Source organism: Morone saxatilis, unplaced genomic scaffold (genome assembly GCF_004916995.1).
Source record: "Morone saxatilis isolate NCDOM2014 unplaced genomic scaffold, NCSU_SB_2.0 Contig16, whole genome shotgun sequence".
In the NCBI taxonomy this organism is placed as follows: Eukaryota; Metazoa; Chordata; class Actinopteri; family Moronidae; genus Morone; species Morone saxatilis.
The window spans coordinates 547,416-558,844 of NW_023339718.1; the positions used below are offsets into that span (position 1 = coordinate 547,416).

The following is an 11,429-nucleotide window of genomic DNA, read 5'->3' on the forward strand; positions in this document are numbered from 1 at the left end:
GTGTGATAACCAACTTTTCTCTCTCTTGGTTGTCAGGTCAGCTGTTGCTTCATAAATCACACTGTGTAGATGAAACACTATACTTAAATGGCACCTTTTTCCTCATCATCAACTCTGACATCTTTATTTTTATAATTCCTTCCATATTCCAGGCAGAGTGTGTGTGTGTGTGTTGGATGAATAAGATCTCATAAAGAAGCAGAGCTAGCCCCAGGGCTGAAAGTGATCTGCTGGCGCTGCCCAGCTTACAGCACAACCAAGTCCTTACTAAGCCACAAAAAAAAACAGCCTCATTTCCTCATGTTCTCCAATTTTACTGTACCACTCCCTGTCACTCGCTTTCCTTCCCTCCTTATTTTCACTAACTGGGCCTCAGTGTGTCTTCTGAGTGAGTGGGAAAAACAGGGACACAGGTGAGGAGTGAGGAGCAGAGGCTTAATAGAAATACAAAATTTGGACTTTGTCTGAAAAGCTCTGGTAAGCCTGCAGTCACCATTCCACCTGCATATAAATGCACCTGCAGGTCTCAGAGCCTTGACTATTGCACAATGTCTTTTAGCTTCTTCAGCACTTGCGATGCCATATCCTCCAGTCCCCTCCTCTGTGACAAGCAATCACATCCCCATCAAATCAAAGATTATACACAACTGAATGAAACTGTTTTATTTTGAAAGTCTTACTACAAGCTACAACAACAGTACTACTGTAAATTAATTACAATGCTGTATTACTTATTAAAAAAATGCTAAATATGTTGTAGTCATGTTTAAAAATAGTCTTCAAAAGGAGAAATGAATACATGATCACACCAACACACTGATTAAGATATTAAAAGAATGTAGCAGACACTCTTATCTCCAGACTGGGTCCTTATCTGTGCAGCAGCTCTTCTGTTGCTATAAACACACAGACACCAATACAGATACATTTTAGCTGCAAGTACAACCTCTCAACTAGAGCTATGTGTCATTGTTTGGGTACCTTCTCTCTCACCTTTAAAGTAATATTCAGTCTTTTGTGTCACCCTCTCAGGAAGGAACACAAGTTCATAAGGTCACACAAAATGCATCTTGAAAGAAAAGATTATGTTTGTCACTGAGGCAAAAGTCACCTGACTGCTCTTTAAAAACAAAATCATGTTACCAATCATTAGTCATTAGAAATGAATCCGAATATTTCTCTTCATCACCGTGAAATGAGATGTTGATCCACCTGAGCCATTACATTGTATGACTGGCTGTGTGCTCTGAACCTGAGGAATGTTAATGAGCCTGTCGGCCTGTCTGGCTCTCTGTTCAGCCCTGGCCCGAGTGTCAGTGTTAAAAGGGATTGTTTGGACCTCTCTCTCTCTCTCTCTCTCTCTCTCTCTCTCTCCCCCTCTCTCTCACCTGACCCCACAACCAAGCCGGTGCTCCAACAGACTGTTTCCAGAACAATCCATGCAAGGCCCGCAGCTGCAGTGAACAACAGCAGGTCTGTTGTTCACCTCTCAACAAAAGAGAGGCAGACAGATGGTTGGACATGTGGATGAAAATGGATGGATGGATCATCCTAATCAGCCGTGTCTTACCACTGTCAAATACTCCCATTGCAAATACCACTGGCGTACAGGAGTATAATAAGGGAATAAAGGACAGCACATGTACACTGTTACACATATGTAAAATGATACCTTGTTAGTTGTAAGTCACAATTACATTATAGTGAGAAATACAAAAATGTATCTTTGTCAAATCAATGCCTCTGGAAGATAGTGGATGTTTTGTGGTTTGGATGAGGACCAAATGGGTAAACTGATACAGGTGATCAATAAAAAGGAAACTCTGTACTGTAAAAAACACCACTTAGAACTGGCCTATGTAAAGGGGTTGAGGCGTTGTGGGTTGTTTGTGTGCTTTTGTGAAAGTCAAGCAAGATCATAAAGACTTCATACGTCATGGTAAAACTGTGTAACACTATGTCTGCACAATGTAGATCGAAGAAAATTGTTTCAATTTCCATTTGACTTTGTTAAGTTTGAATTTCACACACACAAAGAAGTTTCTACAGAAATGTAGAAGACAAAAAAATGTTGCAACTGTAAAATTTCTTGGCAAATTCATGACAGCCCTTCCTGTGACTGCGTCAAAACCGAGACTTGGTCAACACTGTACTTTTGATTCACTTCATTTTTCCTACTTGTGAAGCACTTTGTGATTTATCTGCTTAAAAGCTCCTATTATATAAATAAACTTTACTTACATAGCTCTTCTCTCTGTCAGTCTCTCTGTTCCTAAAGAAGTCTCTTCCCATACGCCCTTGTCAGAAACTCTAACACCCTTCAAACAAACACACTTGAGTGCAGATCAAACATTGGCTCTCATGCCATATCTCCTCCGTGGTTTCAGGGATATTGCCAAGGGTGCCAGTCAGCCCCTGTGGAAGTCAAACAGCCACTCTGTAGCCAAGCAGTCCTGGCACGGAAAATATGGTGCTGAGAGCAGACATGGGCCGTCTGGTATGAAGAAAATGCAGATCCAATACATCTGAACTGTCAAAAAGTCCAAGTAGCCATGGTAATATGTCTCAGTAGGACAGATAGTGGTAATAGTAATGAAGGCAGGAATCCGACAGATTAATCAATCAGTCACCATACTACACACTTGTTTTAGAAACGATACATAATTTTAAAATTATTTAAAGTCTCTTCTTACAGGGAGTTCTGGTTCTTTACTGTAAAAGTGGAACATAAATTTCCACAGTAGAGTACAACATCTGATCATAACTGCTGAAAGGTATTCAAGGAGGCTTCCACAGTTTCTATTACCAGGACACAGATACTACATATAGCTTCCTTTTTGCTCTGCTTTGCTTCAGCCCCCAGATACTATTGGATTACTGCTGCAGATTGGAGACATAATGGAGAATCAATAGCAGACCAGCAATGCACATCGCTGAGACTGGACTGCTGGGCTTTCATGACCTTCACAATCCCTGACTGTGAGATGTTAGATAAGCCCAGATATCTGGATTTGCATGGATACAATCAAGAAGATGCATGGTGAGTCAGCTTAGCTCGGCCTGCAGGGGATCGACTTCATCAACTTAACTGCTCTGATCCTTGACTACGCCTCATAGAAACTCCATCCAAGCAAAATTTAACTTGTTCATTTGCATTTTTGTTTTCGTTTAATAAAATATCTTTTCTGTATCCAAAGATATTCAATATTCCAGGGCCACAGGCAATAAAATACACTGAAATTAAGTGTAAAGTGAAAGTACTGTCCCAAGGCAGAATAAACATGGTGTGGGGCAATAGTCATTATCTTTCTGGTGCCTTGTGTAAATGCTTGTTCACTGTTTAATGTGTCAGTGCAATTACATAATTGGCTCAGTAACCCCAACTGTGAAAAATAGTTGCTTCTGCGAAATGTGTCATGTTCTGTTATAAATAATGCAGCTGGGAAATAAACATCTAACGTGTGGGCTTCCCTCCACTAGTCAAGCAGAAATTATCAGTCCTATGACAATAACAATGACAATAACAAACAAATAATATGTAGTCCTCCACCACCTCAAAAACATGCAAATCATTCAAGAATGACTGTATTTTGCTCGCAAAAAAAAAATTGTGAGACAGGCAGAGGAGCAGAAAATGTTTGGTGGGTGGCAGACAGAATGAGGGGGGATAGAGGCGACGCTAACACTATCTTTGTGAAATGTTCAGTCAAATAGAAATATCTCTTCATCAATCTCAAAGACAAGAAGAAAAAAACACACCCAATTCAGGAGCACTGCTCTGGTTCCACTCAATTGTAAACAAAAATACAAAAACACACAAAGCAAACAGAGCATAAAGTGTGCAGCATTTTAACATGTACACATGCACACAAATACAGCTTTTGTGAGCCCATTAAACAAAGGCACACATTTTATAAAACATACCCTCTTGGTTTTCTCTCCCTAGTGAGTCCCCCATCATATGAAACAGCGGGCAGGTATTATTTTAGATTATTTTAGTGCGTTCTGTTCCACATTTCACTGTATCCTCTGGAGGTGTGTTTGTTTTCATCTTCCATCTGAGGGACAAGCTGTGCTGCAGAGTAGTGTCTGCCTGCGTACATCAGGCACTATGCATCATTGCAGGGCTGGCAAGTCTGTGTGAGTGCATTTGGACACTATATGTCTAAATAAAGCAAAAGATCTGTGGCTACAATGGCAGCCCAGGTGGGTGCTTCATTGCTTGGAACGTGGGAACAACTTGTTTGCTATTAGCCTACTACTAGTAGGACAAATTAAATTTGGCCAAAGGCCATGGCCAAATGACCAGACTATGTTGTTGTGTAGCATGTATGTTACCCATAAAGCATGCGTACACTTGTCATGTGTGCTAATGTAGTGGAATAATTCATGCATAGCATGCTAGACTGCCAACGTCATCCGGTTTGTATGCTACAGTATTTTGACATCGACCTCAGAGAACAGCTGAGACTCATGGGAAACTATGGTCATACGTTTTAGATACATCTAATAAAAGTGACATTGATCCAGTACTTGGACAGTGTTGTACAAAAACAGACTGATCAACCCGCCAACAGAGTTGGGCTAAAAATACAGCGATGTATGTCTTTCCAACATCATGCTGCAAAGAGAAGGATAACACAAGTGCAAAAATGGTGTGTGCTGATCACAACATAAATCTGAATACTTGTTTTAGTGTGCTCAATGGTGTGCACATGTGAGATAAACCACTGGCCAGGCAACAGTCACCAACTAAGAATACATTTTTACTATTGATGGTATTTGACAATTTGACAACAGCAAATAAAGAGAAATAATAGGCAGAAGGGAAAGAGGGACTACACCTACAAATGCCTTCAGATGTGACATGAACAAAAAAAAGAGCATGGGCAGAAGAAATGAAAAGACAGAAAAGGAAAACAATGGGAGAGAGATACAGAGATAGAGAACAAATTGTGTGATAGTTTTAAATATTTTGTTGGGTGTTTCCCTCGTGATTTCTGCAACAACAATATACAACAGGACCACATTTCAACTTTTCAAAGCAAAGCAAATTTCCCAGCAAGACAGAAAAGAAAAAATCTCCACTGTAATAATGCAAATGCAAGTACATAATCACATGATATAGTAAGTAAGAGAATGAATATATTTTGTATTATAAGTAACCCAGAGAGAGGACTCAGCATGTGTATTTGTAATTCAGAGAGTGTCTCACTCTAGTTCCACTCTGCATGAGAAGCAGTGAGGAGGAGGTCACCCTCTGTGTCCAGAGCGTCACATGATTCAACTGAAGGAATGGAGGGAGGGGGGTGAGAGAAACATAGAGATGAGTATATGGAGCGAAAACAGAGACAATGTTCTCCAAAGACACAGAGGCAGAGAGAAGCTGCTCTGATGGAGCGATACACTACAGCACGACACTCTCTAAGACAAGGACTTATTACAGCAGGCTTATTAAATTCAACCACCAGCAATATCTAGGCAAGCTAACCTCAGCTCCTTACATCACGGCCCATGGAAAACACGATCACAAGGCACAAAGAGAAGACGAGAGAGACATGCCCATCCCAGCCAAGCCCAGCTTAGTTTTACTCTGCCCTTCCCTTGAGTCCAAAGGTCCTTTTACCCTCCTCGCCACAAGGGTGACAGGCAGGTTAATTACCTATGCATATCACTAAAGGCACAACTGACTATGTTAATTATTCTAAGAAGTGGTCAATTGTGGGGGAAACAGCAGATTAGGTCACCCTGCCTTTATTGATCGGAGTTCACAAGCTGCTGAAGAAAAAGAGGAGGAATTTCATGTTGCCAAATTTCCGCATTCTTTAACTCTTTTCTCCCACTTGTTTGTCTTCACCCACCCCTCTCTCTTGCTGTCTGACCCTTTCATTTTGTCATCTCTCCTTTACCCTCTCACTCTTGCACCCTAAGATCCCCTGAGTGGGCCCCTGCAAGCCTCGTCATTACCAGGGCAGGAAAGTAGGAGGGGGTATGGGGGGCTCAGCAGGGCCAAAACAACAACAACAAGAAACAACAACAAACGCCACAACCTCCAAATAATCGGAATTCCTGCAGGGCTGCCAACCTATTGCTCTGCCTGCAGCCCTCCAACCAACCAATCATTATACAAAGGAGCACAATGTTGAGCCAATTACTGCTGCAGGCCTACTTTGGCAGATCTTTTTGTCCTCTCAAAAGCTGGTGCCAACATGCTGTGGGGCCAGGGAGGGGTGGTGTGGGGGGCTCCCCTTTGGAGGTCATTAAGATTAAAGCGATAATACTGGGAAATTCTAAATCCAGATTCACCATGGTAAATGAACAGACTCTGACAGTATATGTCTACAGTCCAAGATTAACATACCTCTCTAGAAACATGAATTTAGGTAATCAGTGAAGGTCACATCACATCACAGAAGCTGGATTTGAGTCCCCAGAATGGGTTGAGCACTCAATCTTAAAATTCCCATAATGCAACTCAATAGTGAGGATATCATCAGGGTCAATCTCCATGACTAATAAACCAATCTTCATGAGTAAGAACGTTCCCTTATATTATTCACTTGACTTTTTTCACTTTCAGCATGAGCAATTCCGAAAACATTGGCAATATATGGCAATATAATACCAATATAATAGGATCACTGACTCAAAGTCTACCAAGAAAAGCTGAGCTATAAACAGGCCTTTTCAAGGATTTAAAATTAAAAGAATATACTTTGTATAATCTATCACTGAACCAGTTTTCTTTTTTCATTTTAAAGCTTTAAAGCCTTTGTATTAATGTATTTTTTGCAGAATTACCAAATTTGTGAAGAGTTATTACATGATTGCCCCTACATATTGTATTGTACTCTTAATCATTTAATGAAAAACTAAGGGGATGATTTCCTATTTTTTTACAGCTGGTGTATGTTGGTTACATTTCTATTACATTTTATATGGTCGAGCATTGATCACAGTACTGATAATAAAAGACAGTTGATTATGAAGTCCTGGTGACTATGTGGTATGTGCTGACATGAGAGCAGGCTGGCCAATGAATGAGGACAATAAAACAGATAACAGAGAGAGAGCAGCCCACGATGTGCTTAGGTAGAGGTGCAACACAGCTGAACAGAGGTGCAGAGGCTAAACCTCATCTGATCAATAGAGTATGTGGGTCAAACTGCCCACTGACCTGTCTAGGTTTTATGCCACAAAGCACCTTCTTATTCATCAGTGCTCTGATTCATACTGGCCATGCAAAAAGTGCCTCTCATTCTGTGATTCCGCACTGATGCAATTAGTCAAATGATCTGTTATCTGTTATTGACAATAAATTCAAATTTTTCATGAGTAATGACTCATTTTATTTATCTTATACAAACAAAAAACATGCTAGTACATGCTTCACCAATGCAGATTCTGAACAATAATTTCAGATAGCAGTTATATCTGCCTATTTTAGTACTATCCCAGATTTATCGGTGTATGTGTTGCCGATTGAGTAACAACACATTGCAGTAGATAAATGCCAGAGTTATAGATTAAATCATTTAGAAAATGTACCCATTAGTTTTTCCATCATTATCTTTAAACTCTATTATTTAATCAAAAATGTCTATGTTGTGTGATTATGTAAAAAATCCGATTTGTTATACTCTCAGACAATATCAGTATCTGCCTCAAAAATCCAGTGTAGTCCGACTGTACTAAAAAGATGCTTTTTTTTTTCATTTCTTTAATGTGAATTTAATTTTTTTGGTTATTTGGTTGCTGGTTTGACATTCGATAGGCTAAATGACAAATTTAGTAATTGATTAATCAAAACAGTACTAGATTAACCGATAAAAAAGTAATCATTAGTAGCAGTCCCTAAAGGCCTGGGGCCTTACAAGGGAAATGGCCAAGCAGCAGTTCACTCATTAACACATCAGAAACTTCAGAAGTTATATAACATAGGACATCCCACAACTGTGACAAAGTAAATCACAGTAAACTAAAAATTAATAACTCCAATAATATCCATTGCAGGTATTTAGTCCTCAGACTTATGGATGCCACATTTTGTTTTGTTTTCAAGATACATGAAAAAAACTAATCTCAAATCTCATATACAATCAAATGCACTGTTTTGCTCTGCTGCTTCTCTAAAGGGATCTGATTAAAGGTAGCCACCACTGACAAGAATGGCATGGCACTGAATAACTTGAGAAGAAGAACTCAGGAGAGAAAACAAACACTCATGCTTTCAACTCAATGCAACTGGGACGTGGCACATTAGCGCATCGACCCAGAGTATAACACTGTAGACAAGAGCGCGAGAGAATCCTCTGAGGGAAGAATTAGAGTGGGTGTTGGAGGAAGAGAGGTCACACTAAACACACACAAACATTACGGGGTGCTGGATTTCATTATCACAACACAGTGAGGCATTTTTTTATCAGAACATCTTGAATGTGATCCAACATGGGGCCACACCCCTGTGTGTGGACACAAGGCACATGGGTCAGTCAGACCATTATCAGGAATGAGAGAGAAAGCTGAGAACTACTGTTCAGGGTACTGACTTATGTAACTGTCTTAATGAGCCTCATATGCTTTTTATTTTGGTCCTATCACTACTGGGATCCATGGTACAGTACTGAGTGCTCTTTGACCCCAAATCACAAGACTGTACTAAGAACCAGAGGAACAGTTAATTGCTGTGCTACCACTTCACATGAAGCTCATAGAGCATGAGAAAGATAATCTAATTTTTGCTTATAGGTAGCCCTCTGCTTTTAAACAGTGTTATTGATTATTGCTTACAGTTACTGTCAGTATTACGATTTAATCACAAATTTAAGATCCTCTCGAGTAAAAGTCCAAGAAGAGGATATGATTTGTGGTGACAAGGCTTTGGCTCTACAGTGATGTGGCACTTCTGCTGCTACTCAGATAGAAAATATTACATAATGCACAGATGCTGCTCACTCTGACAAGCAACATATCAGTGCAAGGGCAGCAGGCAGAACAGCACAGGAGCTCAGGTGTTATTCCCAAGGAGAGAGCAAGGGATTTGCATGAGCTGTTTTCCCTTTCAAACATCCTCTGCGGCAAGCTGACCAACCTGGCCCAAGTTGGACCAATTCCACTGCCTCACAGTCAAATAAGGAATAAACAGGAAGTTCATTAAAAAAAAACAGGTTCATAGCCTTGTGTAACACCTTGTCCTAAAGCTGGCTTGAAATCTGTCAGTTTGTATGATTATTATTTATTTTTCAATAATCAGTAGGTCACACTTTGATCCAATGCAATGTCCAATGTGTCCAATGTTTCAAGGAACAATCCCAAGGTAGTTTTCATATATGTTGCTTTATTAGCCACTTTACAATGCAGATACACATGAATATAACATTAAATCAGGCCCAGGACAAAGCAGATACAACTCATTCTTCAGCCAGCTGAAAAACCAGGATGCCCTGTGACCAAATGTGTTCAAGTGAAATGGTGTAGCAATTGAAGAAAAATGTGAATAACAAAAAACCTGAGTCATTTCTAATGGGAAACATGTATCGTTCAAGTTGTTCAAGATCCTCTCTCACAACAGAGATAAAATCATAACATGCAAAAACTTTTCATCCTTCATTGTGACAAAGCAAACGTCTTCCTAAAACCTGAGGATAAAATTGAGTAGTTTTAAGCTCAACAGCTGAATGGATGATAGTGATTAAGTCCAGATCATTCACTGGACACTGCTTGCTAAAACAGCTTCACTGCTCACTTGTCAGCCCTCAATCTCTTATCTCTTTTTCTTTTTGGACTGGTGAAGCTATTTCACAGTGACAGCCTGGCTGCCAATTACCAGGAGGAGAAATGTAGCACTTCACTGTAAAGAGCAGCGATAATGTGAAAGGTATTCAGGCTCACACCAGTAAATGGAAGGTTGGTCCTGTGGAGCATCTAATAATATACACACATAATATGTTTGTAATGACAGAAAATCTATCACCTGACCTACAGCACATGTTGTGCCAAAGGGATTCAGCAGCTGTTTACAGCACACATGCTAGTTTCTCAGTAACTTGGCTTCCAAAAGGTTAAACTGAGCCAGTTTCTGCCAAGTATTAACAGCAATATCTGACATGAAGATATATCAACATTATTCTAAGGTCAGGCTTCCATTATTAACATGTTTTGAACCAATGACTTCCTCTGCCCCCTAACGTGTTACACAGCCTTCAACATGTTTGCCTCATTTCCCAACAAACTAGACAGACTTCTTAGTTTCTCACTAAACTTCCTCATTCATTAGGAAACGGCAGCAATAAGTAAACTTTAAAAAGATGGCAAACACTAGTGACACTTTGAGGATGGTTGTACGAGCCTTTATCCCAACAATTACAGCAACAATGTCATTTATATGGAATTAAAGGATGAGATTCAAATGAACCACCCTCGCAACCACAACTACATTTAATTTCACGCCTTCACTTGAGTTTGTCATTTAAATTAGCCAATGGGGGGAAGAAACATATACCCATAATACCACATAACACCTTTATATGCGAGCAGAAACAGTTGAAGCGCACCTGCGATTTTTCACCTGCCGCAACACCTGGAGGCTGACACTGAAACACGAAACGTAATGTATAAGATAATGTGTCAATATTGTTAATCTAATTTTACTGCGTATATACATCTTAACAAGATAGGCTACAGTGTTTCGCACTAGATCCAACTCACAGAACCCTTACCAGCCAATCGTTTTCTTCTGAGTAGTCGTGTAAAAATCTTTTCCTCAGTGTCTGCTGCAGTCCTCACAGAAAGCCCTCTCCTCAAGCTGCCGATCCCTAACAGCTGAATTTATGCGGTTAAGAGAAATATACGCAGTGTGTATTTCCACCACAGACCGACTGTGTACAACTGGAGTCTCTCCTCTACTGAGAGCAGCAAGAAGAAACCCTGTGTGTCTCTCTGTTCATGCCCTGCCTCTTTACATACAACCATGCCATTCAGTGAACCCCTGGATACAAAACCAGTGACTCCAGCATGCCCTCTGCAGGTCAGAACACTGAACAGAGGAACAGGCTAAAGAAGACTTCAGCAACAATAAAGATTTGTTTAATTTCATTACCTCAAATTACTGTGACAATATTATGTTATGTTTTCCAACTGCATAAGTAGAAATATTTTAAATTTGAAGTTTAAACCTTTGTTGCTGGTTGCATCATGAGAGTTTGGCATCCCTGTGATAATAATATACAGTAAGGAGGCATATAGCCTAGAACAATATAATAACTAGTAGCCTGTTTTATGCTTAAAGAACCTCTTCAGACATTAAGTCATATATAGATATATTCTCCTTGGAACAATAATGTGTCTTTTTCTGCATAAAAAGTCCATATTAAAATACTCCTTCTACCTCATTAAAAAGAATATGCAAATGTTGTTTGTTTGCATATTCA

The 11,429-nt window shown here is 39.8% G+C and overlaps 1 protein-coding gene across 1 annotated transcript in view; it reads right to left on the bottom strand.

The window, feature by feature from the left end:
* pip5k1bb (phosphatidylinositol-4-phosphate 5-kinase, type I, beta b) overlaps positions 1-11,045 on the bottom strand; it is a 34,668-nt gene extending 23,623 nt beyond the window's left edge. The window contains exon 1 of the mRNA XM_035658992.1: positions 10,719-11,045. The gene's annotated coding sequence lies outside the window, so the exon portion shown is untranslated. The remainder of the gene's footprint in view (positions 1-10,718) is intronic.
* Positions 11,046-11,429: the final 384 nt, after the last annotated feature.